The sequence below is a fragment of the Nyctereutes procyonoides genome, unplaced genomic scaffold, assembly GCF_905146905.1.
Source record: "Nyctereutes procyonoides isolate TBG_1078 unplaced genomic scaffold, NYPRO_anot_genome, whole genome shotgun sequence".
Taxonomy (NCBI): domain Eukaryota; kingdom Metazoa; phylum Chordata; class Mammalia; order Carnivora; family Canidae; genus Nyctereutes; species Nyctereutes procyonoides.
The window spans coordinates 1,101,935-1,123,760 of NW_026575114.1; the positions used below are offsets into that span (position 1 = coordinate 1,101,935).

A 21,826-nucleotide genomic window follows, 5' to 3' on the forward strand; every position below is an offset into this window, starting at 1 on the left:
AAATTAATGACATTTCAAGCTTCTTTGTACATACAAATCCTATTAAAATATTTCTGCATTTTCCTAAAAATTTAGCTCATTTTGTATTTGTATGTGAGTGTGAAAATATGTCTTCCTGTGTGTGCAGATATGTATGAATAATCCTGTTTCATTTGGAGAATTGCTAACAGTCTGGTATCATTTGGATCTAGAAAATATTTAAGACTAAAATACTACATACTGTGTGGAGCTTGTTCACTTATGATGTCAGTTGAGAATTTCTCTTCCCACCTCAATGAGAGTCCTAGACTTTAAGTTATTTCTTCACGCTTAAGTGACTTGATCTAAATTCATTTATTCAAAGGGTCATGAAATATTTTTTCTTATTTTTAATAATTTTTATTTAAATTCAATTTGCCAATGTATAGTATAACATCCAGTGTTCATCTCATCATGTGCCCTCCTTAGTGCCCATCACCTAGTTACCCCATCCCCCCACCCTCCTCCCCTTCTGCAACTCTTTGTTTGTGTCCCAGAGTTAGAAGTCTCTCATGGTTTGTCTTCCTAGTTTTTCCCCACTCAGTGTCCTTCCTTTCCCTTATGGTCCCTTTCGTTATTTCTTATATTCTTTTTTTTAGATTTTTTTATTGGAGTTCAATTTGCCAACATATAGCATAACACCCAGTGATATTTAATCTCTCACTATGCCCTTTGACACTTGTTCTATTTTGACATATTTTTATCAGCATAATATTTGGTTTTTAAGAGGGAGAGTTGATTAATATATGTGATTAAATTCACACACTGATCTCAAATTGGAAAGTTTTAAATAAAAGTTTTCACTCATATGTGGAATTTAAGAAACAAAACTAAAAATCATAAGCCAAAAAAGAAAATGAGGTAAACCAAGAAACTGACTTCTAACTATGGATAACAATGGATTCCCAGAGGGGAGGTTGGTGGGGGGATGGGTGAAATATGTGATGGGAATAAAGGAGTGCACCTTTGAGATGAGCATCAGGTTTTGTAGGAAGTATTGAATCACTATATTGTACACCTGATACTAATATCACAGTGTATGCTAGCTATTTGCTGTCCTCATCACTATCCCATTTGTATGAACAAAAGTGTGTGCGCTGATGATAAAAGCATCTTGGATAATGGGTTCTATTAACTCTTATGCCCACACGGTTTATGCCTTCAATATACCTTACTGTCAATCCAGAACCATCAACCACTTCTTCTGTGATGTTCTAGGGATGTTAACTCTGGCCTGCATAGACATCTGTGTTTATGAGTACACAGTGTTTGTGAGCACACACTTTTACTTGATTTTCCTTTCACTGACATTGCATGTTCCTATGGATGTGTTCTCCTTGCCATCTGCCGCATGCAGTCCACAGAAGGGAGGAAAAATACCTATTCCACCTGCAGCACCCACCTCACTGTGGTGACTTTCTACTATGCACCCTTTGCTTACACTTATTTACGCCCAAGATTCCTCCTATCTCCAAAGAGGACAAGGTCTTAGCTGTCTTCTACACCATGCTGACCCCAGTGTTCAATCCCATCTACAGCCTGAGAAACAAGAAGGTGATGGGGGCCCTGAGAAGAGTGATTCTCAGATTCTGCTCTGTAGAAATGTAGCCAATCTCACCAATTCTGCTGTATTAATTCATATAGGAATTATGTTCATTTCATCTTGTATACTCCTTAATAACAATGTAATTCCAAGATTGAAGAAAGGAATTACATTAATCTAGAAAGTTAAAATAATAGAGATTTGAAAAAAATATATATATATATATTCCCAGTTTATCTTTTTTGTCGCAATTTTTTTTCACTTTCTTTTTATTACAAATAATTTACTAACTGCCACTTGAAGTCTAAAGGCCACAGATCTTCTCAATAATTCAAGTACCTAAGCAATACTGTAAGTAGGATAATAGCCAAAATATGGTAAGAGCCCAGATGTTCAACTGATGAATAGCTAAATAACATGTGAGATTACAAATATATATACTCAGACATCAAAACAAAATCTTGCCATTTGTAATGACATGGATGGAACTATTAAAATAACTGAATCAGAGAAATCAAATATCATATGATTTCACTCATTTTAGCATTTAAGAAAAAAAAACAAATGAACATAGGGGAAGGAAAGGAAAAATAAAATAAGAGGAAAATTGAGAGTGATGCAAACTGTAAGAGACATTGAACTCTAGGAAACATACAGGGTTGCTGCTGCAGAGGTGGTTAGAGGGATAGGGTAACTGGGTGATGAGCACTAAGGAGGGCATATGATGGAATGAGCACTGGGTGTTATATGCAACTGATGAATCCCTGAATCCAATAAAAAAAGAATATAAAAATACAGTAAATAAGTGTCCTTGGAAAAAATAAATTCAATGGCCCAAGAGATGATTCAAAAAAGGTAATAAAAATGTAATCAGTTTATTGAAGAAGTTGATCTTTATGTATCCAAATTGAAAATCTTTATTCACATTCTCCAAATCTTCAAATCATCCCAGTGAAATATTCCTTCCTTGTTCTTATAACAATATCTTACCTTGATCTCACCACTTTTCCTGTAACTTGAGGTATTAAAACTCCATCCAAGCCTTTTCTGTCTCATAATAAATTTATCTCTTCTTTTCTTTCTTCCTTTTTTAAAATTTGTTTTCTTAATGTTAATTTTAGTTAATATACATGTAATATTGGTTTCTGGAGTTGAATTTAGTGATTCCTCACTTGCATACATCATCAGTGCTCATCATACAAATACCCTCCTTAATACCCATCACTCGTATAGCCCATCCCACACCCACCCCCTTCCATCAATCCTCAGTTTGTTCTTTAAGAGTCTCTTATGGTGGAGTACCTGGGTGGCTCAGAAAGTTAAATGTCTGCATCTTGATTTCAACCCTGGTTATGATCTCAGGGTCATGAGATTGAGCTTTGCATTGTGCTGCTGCAACTGAGCAAGGAACCTGCTTAAGATTCTCTCTCTCTCTCTCTCTCTCTCTCTCTCTCTCTCTCTCTCTTCCCCCTCTCTGCCTCTCCCCCGATTATGCTTTCTTTCTCTCTCTCTCTCTTTCAAAAATGAAAACAAAAAACAGAGTCTCATTTTTTAATAATAAATTTTACTTATCAATTCATGAGAGACACACATAGAGAGAGAGGCAGAGGGAGAAGCAGGCTCCATACAGGGAGCCCAATGCAGGACTCAATCCCGGGTCTCCAGAATCATGTCCTGGGCTGAAGGCAGTGCTAAACCACTGAGCCACTAGTGCTGCCCAAAAAACAGTCTCTTATGGTTACTTTGCCTCTCTCCTTTCTTCATTCACCCCTTCCCTGTCCTATTCATCTGTTTTTTTTTCTTAAATTCCACATATAACTGATATCCTGTGGTATTTGTCTTTCTCTTACTGATTTATTTCTCTTAATATACTCTAGCTCCATCCACATTATTGCAAATGGCAAGACTTCATTTTTTATGGCTGAGTAATATTCCATTATATATATCTTCCTTATCTATTCATCAGTTAAAGGACGTTTGGGCTCTCTCTATAGTTTGGCTATTGTTGACAATGTTACTATAAACATAGAGGTGCATGGACCCCTTTGAATCTGTATTTTCTATCGTTTGGGTAAATAGCTAGTAGGTTTGAGATAATATCTGATAGGTTTGAGGTAATATCTAATTGTGATTTTCATTTGTATTTCCTTGATGATGAGTGATGTTGAGCATCTTTTCATGTGTCTGTTAGCCATCTGGATGTCTTCTTTGGAACAATTTCTATTCTTGTCCTCTTCCCATTTCTTACCTGGATTGTTTTGGGGGAATGTTTAGTTTGATAAGTTCTTTATAAATTTTGGATACTAACTCTTTATCAGATACCTTCTCCCATTCTGTGTGTTGTCTTTTAGTTTTGTTGATTATTTTCTTCACTGTCCAGAAGATTTTTATCCTGATGACTTTGAATAGTTCATTTTTGCTTTTGTTTCCCATGCCTCTGGAAATATGTCTCATGAGAATTTGTAATGGCCACTGTCAAAGAGATTACTACCTGTGTTCTCCTTTAGGATTTTGATAGTTTCCTGTCTTACATTTATGTCTTTCATCCATTTTGAATTTTTTTGTGTGTGTGTTGTTAGAAAGGGTCCAGTTTCTTTTAAAAAAATATTTAATGTATTTTTTTTTATTTGAGAGAGAAGAGCTGGGCAGGGAGCAAAGGAAGAGGGAGAAGCAGACTCTGAGCTGAGCAGGGAGCCTGATGGAGGCCTGTATCTGATTACCCTGAGACCATGACCCAGCCTAAAATAAGAATCAGATGTTTAACTGACTGAGCCGCCCACACCCTCCAAGACAATGGTCCAGTTTCATTCTTCTGAATGTTGCTGTCCATTTTCCTCAACACCATTGGTTGAAGAGTGTTTCCCACTTGGGATTCTTTTCTGCTTTGTTATATATGAGTTGACCATAGAGTTGTCAGTCCATTTCTGGGTTTTTCTGTTCTGTTCCATTGATTTATGAATCATTTTTGTGCCAGTACTATACTGCTTTAATGACTACAGCTTCATGATATGTCTTGGATTCTGGAATCATGATGCCTGCATCTTGGCTTTTTTTTCTCCACATTGCTTTGGTTGTTAATGGTTTTTTATAGTTCCACAAAAAATTTAGGAAAGTTTGTTCTACATATGGAAAAAATGATATTTGTGTTTTGACAGGGATTGCATTAAAAGTGTAGTTGATTTTGGGTAATACATACCTTTGAAAACATTTGTTTTTCCATGAACGTGGACAATTTTTCCATTTCTATGTGTCACCTTCAGTTTCTTTCATGAGTTTTCTATAGTTCGCAGAGTATAGATCTTTTACCTCTTTGGGGAGACCTATTCCTAGGTTTCTTATAGTTTTTGATGCAAATTTCAATGATATTGAACAGTTGATTTCTCTGTTTGCTGTTACATTATTGGTGAATAGATATACAATAGATTTCTGTACATTTATTTTTGTCCTGTGACTTTGCTGTATTCATGTGTCAGTTCTAGTAATTTCTTGGTGGAATTTTTTTCAGCTGTCTACATTGAATAACTTGCCATATGTGCATAGTGAATATTTGACTTCATTCTTGCCAGTTTGGAGGCCACTCACTTCTTTTTGTTGTCTGATTGCTGAGGCTAGGACTTCCAGTACTGTGTTAAATAACAATGGTGAGAGTGAACATCACTGTCTTGTTCCTGATTGTAGAGGAAAAGCTCTCAGTTTTTTCCCCCTGAGGATGATATTAGGTCTTTCATATAGAGCCTTTATGATGTTGAGATGTATTTCCTCTATATCTACTTTGTGGAGGTTTGTTGTTGTTGTTGTTGTTGTTGTTTTAATCAAGAATCAATGCTGTATTTTGTCATGTGTTTTTCTGCATCTATTGAGGGGACCATATGTTTCTTATCTTTTTTTTTTATTAATGTGGTGTATAACATTGATTGATTTGCCAATATTGAACTACACTTACAGCTCAGGAATAAGCCCTATTTGTGTGTGGTGAATAAATATTCTAGTGTAGTGTTGCATTTGATTTGCTAGTGTCTTGAGAATTTTGGCACCCATGTTCATCAGGGCTACTAGCCTGTAATCCTCTTTTTTAGGTGAGGTCTTTATCTAGTTTGGGGATCAAAGTAATGCTGGATGCATACAATTAATTTAGAATTTTGCTTTCCATTTTATTTTTTGGAACATTTTGAGAATAATAGTTATTAACTTTTCTTTCAATATTTAATAGAGTTTCCTTGGGAAGCCTTCTGGCCCTGGACTTGTGTTTGTTTGGAGTTTTAAATTACTGTTTCAATTTCTGTGCTGATCATGGGTCTCTTCAAATTTTCTACTTCTTCCTCTTTCAGTTTTAATAGTTTATATATTTCTAGAACTTTATCCATTTCTTCCAGATTGCCTGATATGTTGGCATAAAATGTTTCATACTACTCTCTTATGATAGTTTGTATATCTATGGTATTGGTATTTATTTGAGGCTTTTGTTTTTTCTTTTTGATAAGTCTGGCTAGAGGCTTATCAATTTAACTAATCTTTTCAACGAAACAGGTCCTAGTTTTATTGATCTGTTCTACTGTATTTTTTGTTTCTATATCATTTATTTGTGCTGTATTCTTTATATATATTTTTCCTCCTGCTGGCTATTGGTTTTACTTGCTGTTATTTTTCTAGTTCCTTTAAGTTTTGCTTGTGTATTTGAGACTTTTCTTGCTTCTTCAGGTAAGGCTATATTGCAGTATACCTCCCTCTTTTGACCACTCTTCCTGCATCCCAAAGGTTTAGGACCGTTGTGTTTTCATTTTCATTTCTTTTTTAATTTCCTGGTTAATTAATTCATTCTTTATTAACATGTCCTTCAACCCTCATTTATTTGTGATCTTTCCAATTTTTTTTTCTTGTGGTTTACCTCACATGTCAAAGGGTTGTAGTCTGGCAATATGCATGATGTGATCTTAATCTCTTTGTATTTATTGAGGACTGATTTGTGACCTAGTGTGTCATCTATTCCAGAGATTATTCCATATCCACTGGAAAAGAATGTGTATACTTCTGCTTTAAGAAGAACTATTCTGAACATATATTCTGAGTCCATCTGGTTCAGTGTGTCATTCAAAGCCATTGTTTCCTTGCTGAATTTCTGCTTAAATGACCTGTCCTTTGTTGTACATGGAGTCTTAAAATCTTCTACTCTTACTGTGTTTTAATCAATGACTTTCATTATATTGGCTATGAATTGATATCTTTATTTGGGAGCTCCCAATTTGGGGCATAAATATCTATAATTGTTAGATATTCTTATTGTATGGACTCTGTAAGTATTATACGGTGCCATTCTTAATCCCTTTGTACTTTCATTTAAAATCTCATTTGTCTGACATAAATACAGTGACTCTGGCTTTATTTTGAAATCCATTAGGTTGGTAAATTGTTCTCTATTACTCTCACACTCAATCAGCAGTTATCTTTAGATCTAAGATGGATCTCTTCCAGGAAGCATATAGATGGGTCTTGCTTTTTTAACCATTATTACTCCCTATGTCTTTTGATTGGTGCTTTTAGTCCATTTACTCTCAGGGTAATTCTTAATAGATATGAATTCATTAAAGTTGTATTACATGTAAATTCAGTGTTTCTGGAGATTTTCTGTTTCTTTCTATTGTTTGTTGCTTTTGGTCTTTTCTCTCCATTCAAAGAGTCCCTTTTAATATTACTTGCAGGACTGTCTTAGTGGTCACAAACTCCTTTAGTTTTTCTTTGTCTCAAAAACGCTATCCCTTCTCCTATTCTGAATAACAGTCTTGCTGGATACCATACTTGGTATACATACCACACTTGGTTATATATTTTTCCCTTTCAGCAGGTTAAATATACTATGCCTCTTTCTTCTGGACTGTCAAGTTTATGTGGAGAGATCTGCTAACTAACTTGGTCTTCTCTTATAGGTTAGGGACCACTTTTGTCTGGTTACTTTCAGGATTCTTTCCTTATTCCTGTTTTTTGTTTTTTGTTTTCTGTTTTGTTTTGTTTTGTTTTGCAAATTTTACTGCAATACCATCCTGGTTTTGGCCTTCTTTTGTGGAATTTCATATGAGTTCTCTGTGCCACCTGGATTGGGAAGTTTAGATTCCTGGCCATGACCTCTTATTCTTTCTTCAAGGATGAATTTCTCCATCTTGTCATTTTGTCTAGGTGTCTGTCTTCTTTGTGTTATTAAAGCTTATTATGTTTCCTGTTCTGTGAATAATAGTTATATTAAGAAATTAATATATTATCCAGGGCCTGACACTTGTGTTTCTAGTATTTCTGGTATATGTTGTTTGTGCATGCTATTGTCGTATTTTGGCTACTCTTTCCCTTGGGTGGTCCTCTTCAGAGTCTCTCCTTGCCTGAAGTGGGGAGCGTCTGGACCTTGTCCACTGTGTGGTGAGTTTTAACTAAGTGTGTTTTTGTCTGCTTGTTAAAAGAGGCTAGATTGTATTTCACCTAGAGCTCCATAAGGTTGGTAGGCTTGGTGCTTATGGGAGGTTTGTGCTGGTCTTCTGGGGTAGGGCTTATTGATGCTCTAACTCTCAGGAATACTTGCCTAGTAAACAAACAAACAAACAAAAAAGTATCTACAGACCACAAGGGGGCAGGTCTTGGTGTAAGTGACTCAGGCTTCCAATGTGCATACTGTGCTGCTCACTGAAGTCTGTCCATACTGATAGGCATAGGCAAAAATGGCATGAGCCAGCTATATTATCCCCAGAGAGGAGAGTGTGGCCACTGCTGATCAGGAAGGCCTCACAGAAGAGCGAACAATCTCACCTCATCCTTCCCAGGCTTCTTTCAGATCCCTGCCTTCATCCTTTCTGTGTCCCAGCTGACTGCCCAGTTGGTGGTGCAGTGCACCTGTGTTTTATCTCAGGAATGCTGGCTGGATTTCAAAACTCCAAATTTTAGGGACCCAGTGTGGTGTGGACCTGTGCTTTTCCTCTAAGACAGGGTCTTGTTGTACTGTGGCTAGTGTCAATTTATCCCAGAAAGGCAGCTACATGAATAAACATTTGCTTAGAGTTTATGGTAAAGCATAGCAAAAAGCTTACGTCCAGGTTAACTGCCTTCATCAGGTTCCTCCGCTCCTATGATATTGGACTGGACAGCTCAGTGGTGTCTTCTGGCTATTTTATCCCTGGAGAGGCAATCTAACCTCTCCCAAATGCACACAAAGAAGGGAAGCTATCTATCCCAGTGTGGCCAAGGCTATCTTAGATCACAGGGTCTGCTAACTGGCCTCTGCCCTACTTCTCCACTGTAACACCTCTACCACCTTAGGATCCACCCAGTCAATTGGTGCATCCAGTTGTTCAGTTGTACAGTTGTTCAGACTGTACAACTGAAGACTTTGAGGTCCACTGCTTATACTATCTTGCAATTATCTGCCCTCTCATTTTCTCTGTCAATGGTCTTGGGGATGTGTTTTACGTATGTAATGCCCTCTGCCCTTCTCTCTCTTTCTCTGTCTCTCTCTCTCTCATGGTCTCCCCTTATCTTGATCAGAACCCCCCTCCCTTCTGCTACACTAACAATTCTTTTCTCCCCTAAATCACATCTCTGCAATTCCTACCTTCTGCAATGTGGCCTCTTTCCTCCCTCTAGTTGTGCAATTGGTTCTCTTAGTCCTCATATTGACTTCCTGGGTATTCACAGTGATTTGATATTTATCTAGCTATGTTCATTGGATGAGGAAAGTATAAGCTCTCCTACTATTCTGCAATTTAACTCCCACCTTAAAGAACAAATACTTAAAATGACTAGAATATCCAAAACAATCTACACATTTAATCTGTACCAAAAAAACACAACATTTTTCAAAGAGCTAGAAAAAATATTCTTAAAATTCATATGGAAACACAACAGAACCCAAATAGACAAAGAAAACATAAAGAGAGAGAGAGGAAAAAAAAGAAAAAAGAAAGAAGAAAAAAGAAGAAAGAAAGAAAGAAGAAAGAAAGAAAGAAAGAAAGAAGAAAGAAAGAAAGAAAGAAAGAAAGAAAGAAAGAAAGAAGAAAGAAAGAAAGAAAGAAAAAGAAAGAAAGAAGAGAAAGAAAAAGAAAGAAAGAAAGAAAGAAAGAAAGAAAGAAGAAGAAAGAAAGAAGAGAAAGAAAGCTGGATGCATTTGAAATCTAGACTTCAAGTTATATTAACAGGTTATAATGATCAAAACAGTATGGTGCTGGCACAAAGACAGATGCATAGATCGATGATATGGAAAAGAAAACCCAAAAACAAACCGATAAGTATAGAGGAAATGAACCTGTGATAAAGTAGGAAAGAATATCCAATTTAAAAAAATCACTCTTTTCAATAAACATTAATGGGAAAAGTGGACAGCAGCATACAAAAGAATGAAAATATGCCACTTTCTGACACCATATCATGTGGAAGGCCAGAATCCAGGAGTTCTCCCTATCCAGCAAGGGAGTGAAGGCAGCAGTGATAAATAGAGAAACTAATGTCAGAAATGGACAGGAGCCTTGAGCAGGGTTTTGTCATTAATTTTATTCACTCAGGTTTCCTAACAAAATCAAAGGTATGTGCTTGAGGCAAAGATCAGAAAGCAATCAATAACATATACTAAGTTTAGCTAACAATAGGTGGCAGGCATTCATCTAGTATCAAATACAATCTGTGACTACAAAGCTACCGAGACATGCATTCTACTCAGAGGTTAGGATTTATGTCTCTGTTATGTTCCTGGCTAATCATGAGCACTTTCACGTAAGGAAATGAAGGCACATAAGGCTTTCCACCTTAGAGACAGTTTTCTGCATTATGCTCTTCTAACTCACTTGTTCAAATTCATAACTATCTTAAAGCTATTTCCCATAATAACCAAAAATGAATTCAAATGGATGTAAGAACTAAAAGACAGGAGACAAATAAAATCCTAAAGAACACAGGCAGTAGTCTCTTTGATACCAACAATAGCAAATTCTTAGTAGATACGTATGCTAAGTCAAGGGAAAAAAAAGAAGAAAAAAATCTATTGGGAATCCCAAGCCAAAGAACTTCTGCAAAATTAAGAAAACAAACAAACAAAAAAAACAAAACCCCTAAAAAGGAAACTATAGAATTGGTGAAATATTTGTAAATGATATATCTGATCACGGCTGAGTAATATTCCACTGTATATATAGACCACATCTTCTTTATCCATTCATCTTTCAATGGAAACCGAGGCTCCTTACACAGTTTGGCTATTGTGGACACTGCTGCTATAAATATTGGGGTGCAGGTGCCCCAACATTGTTAAGCAGCTGTTTCATTGGGGTGAATACCTTGTAGTACAATTGCTGGGTCGTAGGGTAGATGAGTTTTTAACTCTTTGAAGAACCTCCACTTAGTTTTACACAGTGACTGTACCAGTTCACATTCCCACCAAAGTGCAAGAGGGTTCCCCTTTCTCCACATCCTCTCCAACATTTGTTGTTTCCAGTTTTGTTAATTTTCCCCTTTGCGTGGTATGAGGTGGTATCTCATTGTGGTTTTGATTTGTATTTCCCTGATGGCAAGTGATGTGGAGCATTTTCTCATGTGCTTGTTGGAAATGTGTAGGTCTTCTTTGGTGAAATTTCTATTCATGCCTTTAGCCCATTTCACTATTGGATTGTTTGTTTCTTTGCTATTCAGTTTAATAAGTTCTTTATAGATCTTAAATACAAGCCTTTTATCTGATATGTCATTTGCAAATATCTTCTCCAATTCTATAGGTTGTCTTTTGTTTTCTAGACTGTTTCATTAGCTGTGCAGAAGCTTTTTATCTTCATTAAGGCCTACTAGTTCATTTTTGCTTTTATTTCCTTTGCCTTCATAGGTGTATCTTGCAAGAAGTTACTGCGGACAAGTTCAAAAAGTGTATTGCCTGTGTTCTCCTCTAGGTTTTTGATGGATTCTTGTCTCACATTTAGATCTTTCATCCATTTTGAATGTACCTTTGTGTTTGGTGTAGGAGAATTGTACACTTTCATTCTTCTGCATGTGGATATAAAATGTTCCCAGAACAATTTGTAGAAGACACTGTCCTTTTCCCAGTGGAGAGTCTTTCCTGCTTTGTCAAATATTAGTTGACCATAGAGTTGCGGTGATATTTCTGGGTTCTCTGTTCTATTCCATTGATATAGATGTCTGTTTTTGGGCTAGTATCACACTGCCTTGATGATCAAAGCTTTGTAGTACAACTTGAGATCCAGTAATGTGATGCCCCCAGCTCTGGTTTTCTAATTCAATAGTTCACTGGCTATTCATGTTTTTTTTCTGATTCCACACAAATCCTAAGAATATTTGTTCCAACTCTCTGAAGAAAGTCCATGGTATTTTGATAGGGATTCCATTGGATGTGTTAATTTCCCTGGGTAGCATAGACATTATCACAATAGTAAATCTTCCAATCTATGAGCATGATTTTTCCATATGCTGTGTCTTCTTCAATTTCTTTCAGAAGTGTTCTGTAGTTTTTAGGGTACAGATCCTTTACCTCTTTGGTTAGGTTTATTCTTAAGTATCTTATGCTTTTGGGTGCAATTATAAATGGGATTGACTCCTTAATTTCTCTTTCTTCAGTCTCATTGTTAGTGTATAGAAATGCCACTGATTTCTGGGCATTGATTTTGTATCCTGCCACATAGCCGAATTACTGTAGGAATTCTAGCAATCTTGGGGTGGAGTCCTTTGGGTTTCCTATATTCAGTATCACATCATCTGCAAACAGGGAGAGTTTGACTTCTTCTTTGCCAATTGGAATGCCTTTTATTTTTGTTGTCTGATTGTTGAGGCTAAGACTTCCAGTACTATGTTGAATAGCAGTGGTTAGAGTGGACATCCCTGTCATGTTCCTGATATTAGGAAGGCTCTCAGGGTATCCCCATTGAAAATGATATTTGTTCTGGGCTTTTCATAGATGGCTTTTAAGATGCTGAGGAATGTTCCCTCTATGCCTACACTCTGAAGAGTTTTGATCAGGAATTGATGTTGTATTTTCTCAAATTCTTTCTCTGCATCTATTGAGATGAGCCTATGGTTCTTGTTTTTTCTCTTGTTGAAATGATCTATCATGTTGATCGTTTTATGAGTGTTGAAACAACCTTGCATCCCAGGGATAAATTCAAGGTGGTAATATTGAATGAAATTCTTAATGTAGTGTTGGATCCTATTGGCTAGTATCTTGTTGAGAATTTTTGCATCCATGTTCATCAGGGATATCGGTCTATAATTCTCCTTTTTGGTGGGGTCTTTGTTTTTGGAATTAAGGTGATGCTGGCCTCATAAAACAAGGTTGGATGTATTCTGCCCCTTTCTATATTTTAGAACAGTTTTAATAGAATAAGTATTGTTTCTTCATTAAACCTTTGATATTAGCCTTTAGAAACGACAAATACCCACCATTTGCTTCGACGTGGAGGGACCTGGAGGGTATTATGCTAAGTGAAATAAGTCAATCAGAGAAGGACAAACATTATATGGTCTCATTCATTTGGGGAATATAAAAATTAGTGAAAGAGAATAAAGGGAAAGGAGAGAAAATGAGTGAAAACATCAGTGAGGGTGACAAAGCATGAGAGACACCTAACTCTGGGAAATGAACAAAGTGTAGTGGAAAGGGAGGTAGGTGGGGGATTTGGGTGACTGGGTGACAGGCACTGAGGAGGACACTTGGCGGGATAAGGACCGAGTGTTAAGCTATATGTTGGCAAATTGAACTCCTATAAAAAAATTAAAAAAAAAAAGAATTCCCCTGAGAAGCCATCTGGCCCTGGATTTTCGTGTCTTGGGAGATTTTTGGTGACTGCTTCAATTTTCCTCCCCTGTTATTGGCCTGTTCAGAATGTCAGTTTCTTCCTATTCCATTTGTCTTAATTTGTGCATTTCCAGAAATGCATCCATTTTTTCTATATTGCCTAATTTGTTGGCATATGGTTGCTCAAAATACATTTTTAAAATTCTTTTATTTCCATGGTATTGGTTGTGATCTTTCCTCTTTCATTCATGACTTTATTAATTTCATTCATTTCTCTTTTGTTTTTTTTAAATATATTTTTTTAATTTTTATGTTATTTATGATGGGCACACAGTGAGAGAGAGAGAGAGAGAGAGAGGGGCAGAAGCAGGCTCCATGCACTGGGAGCCCGACATGGGACTCGATCCCGGGTCTCCAGGATCGCGCCCTGGGCCAAAGGCAGGCGCTAAACCGCTGCGCCACCCAGGGATCCCTCTCTCTCTTTTTTTTTTAATATTTTTTATTTTTATTTATTTATTTATATTTATTTATGACAGTCACACAGATAGAGAGAGAGAGGCAGAGACACAGGCAGAGGGAGAAGCAGGCTCCATGCACCGGGAGCCCGACGTGGGATTCGATCCCGGGTCTCCAGGATCGCACCCTGGGCCAAAGGCAGGCGCTAAACCGCTGCGCCACCCAGGGATCCCCCTTTCTTTTGTTTTTAATAAGATTGGCTAATGGTTTGTCTATCTTACTAATTCTTTCAAAGAACCAACTCCTAGTTTTGTTGATCTCTTCTACAGTTCTTCTGGTCTCTATTTCTTTGAGCACGAATCTTTATTAACTCTTTTCTGCTTGGTGTAGGTTTTATTTCCTTTTCTTTCTCCAGGTCCTTTAGGTGCAAGGTAAACGTGTGTATTTGAATTTTTTTTCAACTTTTTGAGGGATGCTTGTATTGTGGTGCATTTCCCTCTTAGAACTGCTTTTGGTTTATCACAAAGATTCCGAATGGTTGTATCTTATTTTCATTAGTTTCTACAAAATTTTTTATTCTTTTCTAATTTCCTGGCTATCCCATTCATATTTTAGCAGGATGCCTTTTTACCTCCAAGTGTTTAAGTTTCTTCCAAATTACCTTTTGTGATTGTGTTCTAGTTTCAAAGCATTATGGTCTGAAAATATGCATGGGGACAATCCCAATATTTTGGTATTAGTTAAGACCTAATTTGTGACCCAGTATGTGATCTATCCTGAAGAAAGTTCCATGTGCACTTGAGAAAAATGTATTCAGTTGCGTTTGGTCATAAAATTCTGTAAATATCTGTGAAATCCATCAGGTCCAGTGTGTCATTTATAGCTCTTGTTTCTTTGGAGATGTTTTGCTTAGAATATCTGTCATTTGCAGAAAGCACTGTGTTGAAGTCTCCCAGTATTAGTCTATTATTATCTAAATATGTCTTAACTTTCATTATTAATTGATATACGGGCAGCTCCCACATTCGGGGCAGAAATATTCATGATTTTTAGTTCTTCTTTTGGGTAGATCCTTTAAGTATGATACAGTGTCCTTCATTTCTTACTACAGTCTTTGGGATATACTTTAATTATCTGATATGAGGATTGCTCCCCCTGCTTTCTTTTGAGGACCATTTTTTTGTTTTGTTTTGTTTTTAATTTTTATTTACTTATGATAGTCACAGAGAGAGAGATAGCGGCAGAGACACAGGCAGAGAGAGAAGCAGGCTCCATGCACCGGGAGCCCGACGTGGGATTCGATCCCGGGTCTCCAGGATCGCGCCCTAGGCCAAAGGCAGGCGCCAAACCGCTGCACCACCCAGGGATCCCTTGAGGACCATTTGAATGGTAAATGGTTCTCCAATCTTTCGTTTTCAGACTGTAGGTGTCCTCACGTCTCAAGTGAGTCTCTTGTAGACAGCAAGTAGATGGGTCTTGCTTTTTTATCCACTCTGAAAACCTGCGTCCTTTAATGGGATCATTAAGCCCATTCACGTTCAGAGTTACTATTGAAAGATATGAATTTAGTGTCATAAATATACCTATTCAGTCCCTGTTTTTATCAGATTGTTTCTTTGGGCATCCTCTTCCTTTTACAGAGTCCCCCTTAATATTTCTTGCAGATCTTTTTTGGTCACATATTCTTTCAGTTTCTGCCTATCTTGGAAGCTCTTTATCTCTCCTTCTATTCTGAATGAGAGCCTTGCTGGATAAAGTATTCTTGGCTGCATGCTCTTCTCACTTAGGACCCTGAATATATCCTGCCAGCACTTTCTGGCCTGCCAGGTCTCTGCGGAGAGGTCTGCTGTAAATCTAGTATTTCTCCCCATAAATGTTAGTGATATTGTCTCTTGCTGCTTTAAGCATTTTCTCTTTATCTTTGGAATTTGCAAGTTTCACTATTAAATGTTGAGGTGCTGAATGGTTTTTATTGATTTTAGTGGGGATCTCTCTATCTCCTGGATCTGAATGCCTATTTCCCTTCCCAAATTAGGTAAGTTCTCAGCTATCATTTGTTCAAATATGCTTTCTGGTCCTCTGTCCCTTTCGGCGTTCTCTTGAACCCCAATTAAACATAGATTTTTTTCCTTCTGAGGCTATCATGTATTTCCTTTAACTTTTCCTCATGATCTTTTAATTGTTTTTCTCTTTTTTCTTAAGCTTCCTTCATTGTCATCAACTTGTCTTCCATGTACTCACTCCTTCTTATACCTCATTAACCCTCATAATTATGACCTCCAGTTTGGATGGCATCTCACTTAATTGATTTTTTTTTTTAATTTTTATTTATTTATGATAGTCACACACACAGAGAGAGAGAGAGGCAGAGACACAGGCAGAGGGAGAAGCAGGCTCCATGCACCGGGAGCCCGACGTGGGATTCGATCCCGGGTCTCCAGGATCGCGCCCTGGGCCAAAGGCAGGCGCCAAACCGCTGCGCCACCCAGGGATCCCCTCACTTAATTGATTTTTAATTTCAGCCTGATCAGATCTAAATTTTGTACTCATGAAGTCTCTTGAATATGCTTTTGCAAGAACCACCAGTAGCTTTATAACTATGCTTCTGTAGTGATATTCTGACATTGAATTGTAAACCAAATTCTGTAACTCTGTGGCAGAGAGTACTGTTTCTGATTATTTCTTTTGTTGTGAGTTCTTCTTTCTAGTCATTTTGCTCAGTGCAGAGTGGCTGTATGAGCAGGCTGCATCAGGAATATTGACCATGACCTGAGTAAATTTCACCCTAGATGATTCTGTCTAGATCAGAGACAAGATATTGAAAACAAAGATCAGAATGAAATAAAACAAAAGGACCAGTAAAGTGAAAAAAGAAATTTTAAAACAAAGTAGTAAGAAATAAAATGCCAGGAATCCTAAATAAGAAGAGAAAAAAATGAAAAAGAAAAGAAATGAAAAAGAAAAAAAAGATTTAAAAATGAGAAGAATAAAAAAGGGGGGTACTAGGAGATGGTGGTGAAGAAGTTATAGTGGAGGGAGAATGTAGTCTACCTGAGGGGTTCTAGAGGGTGAACCTCTTCTTTCTGAGTATATTAAGTTCTATATGTTAAAAGATGCTTAGTCCCAAATTTATATAAATCAGAAAAACTTATAGAAGGCCCAACATTGACCACCAAAACGTAAATGAGATCAAAGGCGGAGGGGCAGAATGGGAATGAGGAATCTCACAGAATGAACCAGCATGGTATACCAGTTGGTTCTGGGTGCATACTGGTCATGTTTTAGAAGGCATTTAACTTCCTCTTTTGTGGAACATAATGAGGCAAAGAAAACAAAAAAACAAAACAAAAAAACATATCCTGTATATCTCCCAAAATTAAGTTGAGTATATTGAAGGGAATCTAGAAGTGGAAAATATATCTAGGACCTGAAATTGTAGAAATATGGAAGCCAAAATGGAAGAATATTAAAAATGAAGAGGTGATAATACATTGTAGTAAAGGTGGGAAAAGAAAGAAAATTGGAAATTTACAGTCTTGTATAAAAACGGGTTGTAATGGAAAAAGGACAAAAAAAAAGAGGGGTATCCTCTGGTTCTATATACCGTAAATCCCTCGACTTCACCTGGAGCTTTCCAGCACTGCTTGGTCAAGAACTTGCTCTTTCCCTGTTCTTCCAGCTGGTCTTCTGGGGGAGGAGCCTTCTGTGCTGATTCTCAGGTGTGTGCACCTGAGAAAGCTGCCCCACCCCATACCAGGTGTAGGGCTCAGTGGGAGCTGTTTATCCCATGAGGCCCCTGTTTCCTGGCAGCCCTGCTCTGTCCCAGGCACAGGGTGACACAAAAGGAACAACAACACTGGCAGCGGACAGGTCTCCAGCTCTGGAGTCAGCTCCCCACAGTAACTACAACAGTTTCCCAGGCCAAACTGGCCTAGATTCTCCAGGGGCTGTGCGGGGGTGCTGACCTGCACAGCTTGGGTAGCCCAGTGGCAAGAGAGTCCTTGCTGTCCTATGCCCTCCCCGCCACCACCTTTCCTGGGGGGAGCGCAGGCTCCTGGGCTCTGTCTGCTCAGTGCCCTGGGATCTAGGGCCTGTGCTGCTGGAATTGCACTCCTGGGACCACGGCTCCCAAAGGCAGCAGGGAGCAGACCCCTCTGTCCAGAGTCGCCGCCTAAGGTTCTCCCAAGGCCACGCTGGGTGCACTCCAACCAGTTACCAAGCTTGCCCCATAGTCTGTGGTGGGATCTCTCCTGGGGCGCACTTCCTCTGTTAGTGACTCCAGGAAACTGGAGGCTCTACTGCCCCTCTTGCGATTCTGCTCAAGTTCCCTGCTGAGTGCCTTTCCTTCTAGGAAGTAACTGGTGCAGATTTTTAAAGTTCCTGATTCTCCAGGACTGGGCTTTCCTGTCCCAGGAGGTTTTCGCTGCCTGACCTTAGCCTGGCTCCTCTCAGGGGCCCCTCCCCCACTTGATTCTTTTTAATTTTTCAGCCTTTCTACCTTGTTATAAGTAAAAAACCTCTCTGTAGTGTTCCAGCTGTTCTCTCTTTAAATCTCCAGTTGAATTCATAGGTTTTCAGGATTATTTGAAAGTTATCTAGGTAAGTTGGTGGGGACAGGTGACTTGCGGACCCTACTCCTCCGCCATTTTGCCCCACCCCCAACTAACTGGAATTTAAATGAAAACTTAAAAAAATAGAGTGTTCTACAAAAACAACCACAAAGCAATTAACAAAATGGCAATAAACACATATCTATCAAGAATTACTTTCTATATAAATGAAACAAATACTTCATACAGTGATGGATTGGACCTGATTGGATTGATATGCTACCTACAATAATCTCATTTCAGAACTAAAGGCACATGTAAATTGATAGTGATAGAACTGAGAAGGATTTATTATGAAAATATGTGTTACAAAAAAGCCAGGGTAGCAATATTTATAAGAGACAAAATAGGCTACAACAGAAAAAGTGTAAAAAGAGGCAAAGAAGGAAACTACATAATCATAAAAGGGATATTGAACAAGAAGGCAAAATATTTGTAAATATTTCTGTACCCAACATGAAATCACCCAATTCCTTAAAGCAGTTAATAACAAACATAAATGAGTAATCAAAAGAATTACAATAATAGTAGGGAACATTAAACCCCCATTCCTATCAGAAGATACATTATCCAAACAAGGAAAATCAACAAGGAAACAGTGGTTTTGTTTGATTTTTGGACCAGATGGATTTAACAGATCTATTCATAACTTTACATCCCGAAAGACCAGAGAGCACATTATTTTCAAGAGCCTGTGGAATATTTTCCAGAATGAATCACATAGTATGTCACAAAACAAATCACCACAAATTCCAAAAGATCAAATTCCTTTAAGTCCAAAATACCATGAAACTAGAAATCAAGGCAGGAAAAAATTAAAAAAAAAATCCCCTGAGGACAGGATTAAGACAAAAACATCCACTCTCAACACTTTTATTCAACATATGAATTGAAGTCTTAGCTATGGCAATGAGATAATAAAAGGAATGAAGGCATTCAAATTGCTAAGGAAGGAGTCAAACTTGGAACATTTGCTGATCACTTAATACTATATATAGTAATTCATAAGGACATTATGAAAAAGTCCCTAAAAATGATAAAGGGATTCAGTAAAGTTGTGGGGCACAAAGTGAATGCACAGATATCCATTGCATTTTCATACATTACTAATGAAGTAGTGGAAAGAAAAATTAAGAAAAGAATTCAATTGATAATTACACCAAAAATCATATAATACACAGGAAAAAAACTTAATCAGGGAAGTGAAACACCTTTACTATGAAGGCTATAAAACTTTAATAAAAGAAATTAAAGATGGTACAAATATATGGAAAAACATCAATACTCATGAATTGGATGAACTGATATTGTTAAAACATAAATATTAACCAAAGCATCTACACATGTAATGGAATCCCTATCACAATGCCAACAGCATTTTTCATAGAATTTGAACAAACTTAAAATTTATATGGTACCAAAAAGGACCTCAGATAGTCAAAGCTGTCTTGAAAAAGAAGTGCAAAGTTGACAGCAATACAATTCCAGATTTGAAGTTACATTATAATACTGTAGTAATTAGAATGGCAGTGAATAAGCAACAAAACTCAAAGACCTCCGATTGAATGGGAGAAGGCATTTACAAATGAAATATCTTTAAAAAATGAATAAGTGTTCAAGCAGCCAAGTGGTTATTATTCATAGTATATGAAGATCTTTATGACTCAACACCAAGAGAAATAAGTTGTTTTAAAAAAATAGACAAAAGATTAAGGAATATAATCCAGTTAGAGAAAGAAAAATACAAGATAGTTTCCATCATATCTGGAATTTAAGAAAGAAAATTTAAAAAGTAGTAAAAAAAAAGGGTAATAAAAACCAAAAAACATACTGTTAAACTAGAAAACAGAGCAGATGGTTACAGAAGGGAGTCAGGTGTGATGATGTGTGATATGGGTGTAAAGGATTAAGAATACATTTATCTTGATGGAAACTGAGTAATGTATGGAACTGCTGAATCACTATATTGTACACCTTCAACTGCTATACCTTCAACTGTGTGTTAACTATAGTTGAATTAAAATTAAAAATAAGTAAATATATACATATATATGGTCTCATTAATTTGGGGAATATAAAAAATAGTGAAAGGGAATAAAGGGGAAAGGAGAAAAAAATGAGTGGGAAATATCAGAAAGGGAGACAGAACATGAAAGACTCCTAACTCTGGGAAACGAACTAGGGATGGTGGAAGGGGAGGTGGGCGGGGGGTGGGGGTGACTGGGTGACGGGCACTGAGGTGGGCACTTGACGGGATGAGCACTGAGTGTTACTCTATATGTTGGCAAATTGAACACCAATAAAAAATAAATTAATAATAAAAAACAAAAATAAGTAAATGTGGTCATTGATTTGAGAGCTGTGTGACTTTATAAATAATTCAACTGGACTGAATACAGAAATTAAATGTAAAAAGTGAGATTTTTTTCTTTTGTTTCATTGCTTAGGATAAACCAACTGTCATGGCTCAACAATGTGGTTGGTTTTGTGGTGTCCCTAGGGATATGTGTGGCACTCCGTTCTCACCAATTTGAAGTACTTTGGGGGAAAATAGGGTATATTTTAGGATATTTTGACTGAGAGTAGAGCTGTGAGTGTCTCAGTACATCTATGACTAAGCACAGAGTTATATTGACCTGTCCATACATGAGGCTGGTCCCAGGATAATGCAGAGATGGGAGCTGCTGCTCCACATCTCATCACAGAAACATGGATAAGGATAACTATCCATCCACAGACATACCTTATGAGAGTTCTGGATTCCATATAAAAGCACAGAAATAGGAAAAGGCACATTGAAGAAAGTAGGAAGGAGAATTTCACTTCCTCCATAAAGAAAAGAGTATCAAGTGAGCATCAAAGATCTCTGTGGACACAAGTGTCTAGCCCACTTACCCATGGACCCAATAAGATGCTCCATTCTTTGCTATGTTCTTGAAGACCTGCCCATAATTTTGGGCTAATCTGACTGGCAAAAAACTTTCCCTCTCAAATCCCAACTGTAAATACTGAAAAAGTGACTACTTCTTCAAATAAGCAGACACCAATGAAATGGTACAATATTTGCAAAGTGTTAGAGAAACAAGACACCTGGAAATTAAAATAAACACTAGCAGCTGACCATAAAGAAACGAAGATTTAAAACTGCCTGACAAAGAATTGAGAATATTTGCCTAAAGGATGACAGAAAAAAAAAATAAAAAAATAGTAAATGATACTTCAGCAAAATTATTTTAACAAAGAGATTAAAACTATTTAAAACAGGAGCCAAATGGAAATTCTAGAACTGAAGAACACAATGAGTGAAATGAAAAGAAATCAATAGTCAGAAAAGACTAAATCAAGTAGAAGAATTATTATTGAGCTCAAATATAAATTATTTGAAGTTACCCAGTCATAAAAATAAAATGAAAACATATTATAAAAAGTGTTTTAAAAGAGCCT

The 21,826-nt window shown here is 37.2% G+C and overlaps 1 pseudogene; it reads left to right on the top strand.

Moving 5' to 3' along the window:
- The first annotated feature begins 1,057 nt into the window (after positions 1-1,057).
- Positions 1,058-1,626, top strand: LOC129515022 (olfactory receptor 2L5-like; annotated as a pseudogene).
- Positions 1,627-21,826: the final 20,200 nt, after the last annotated feature.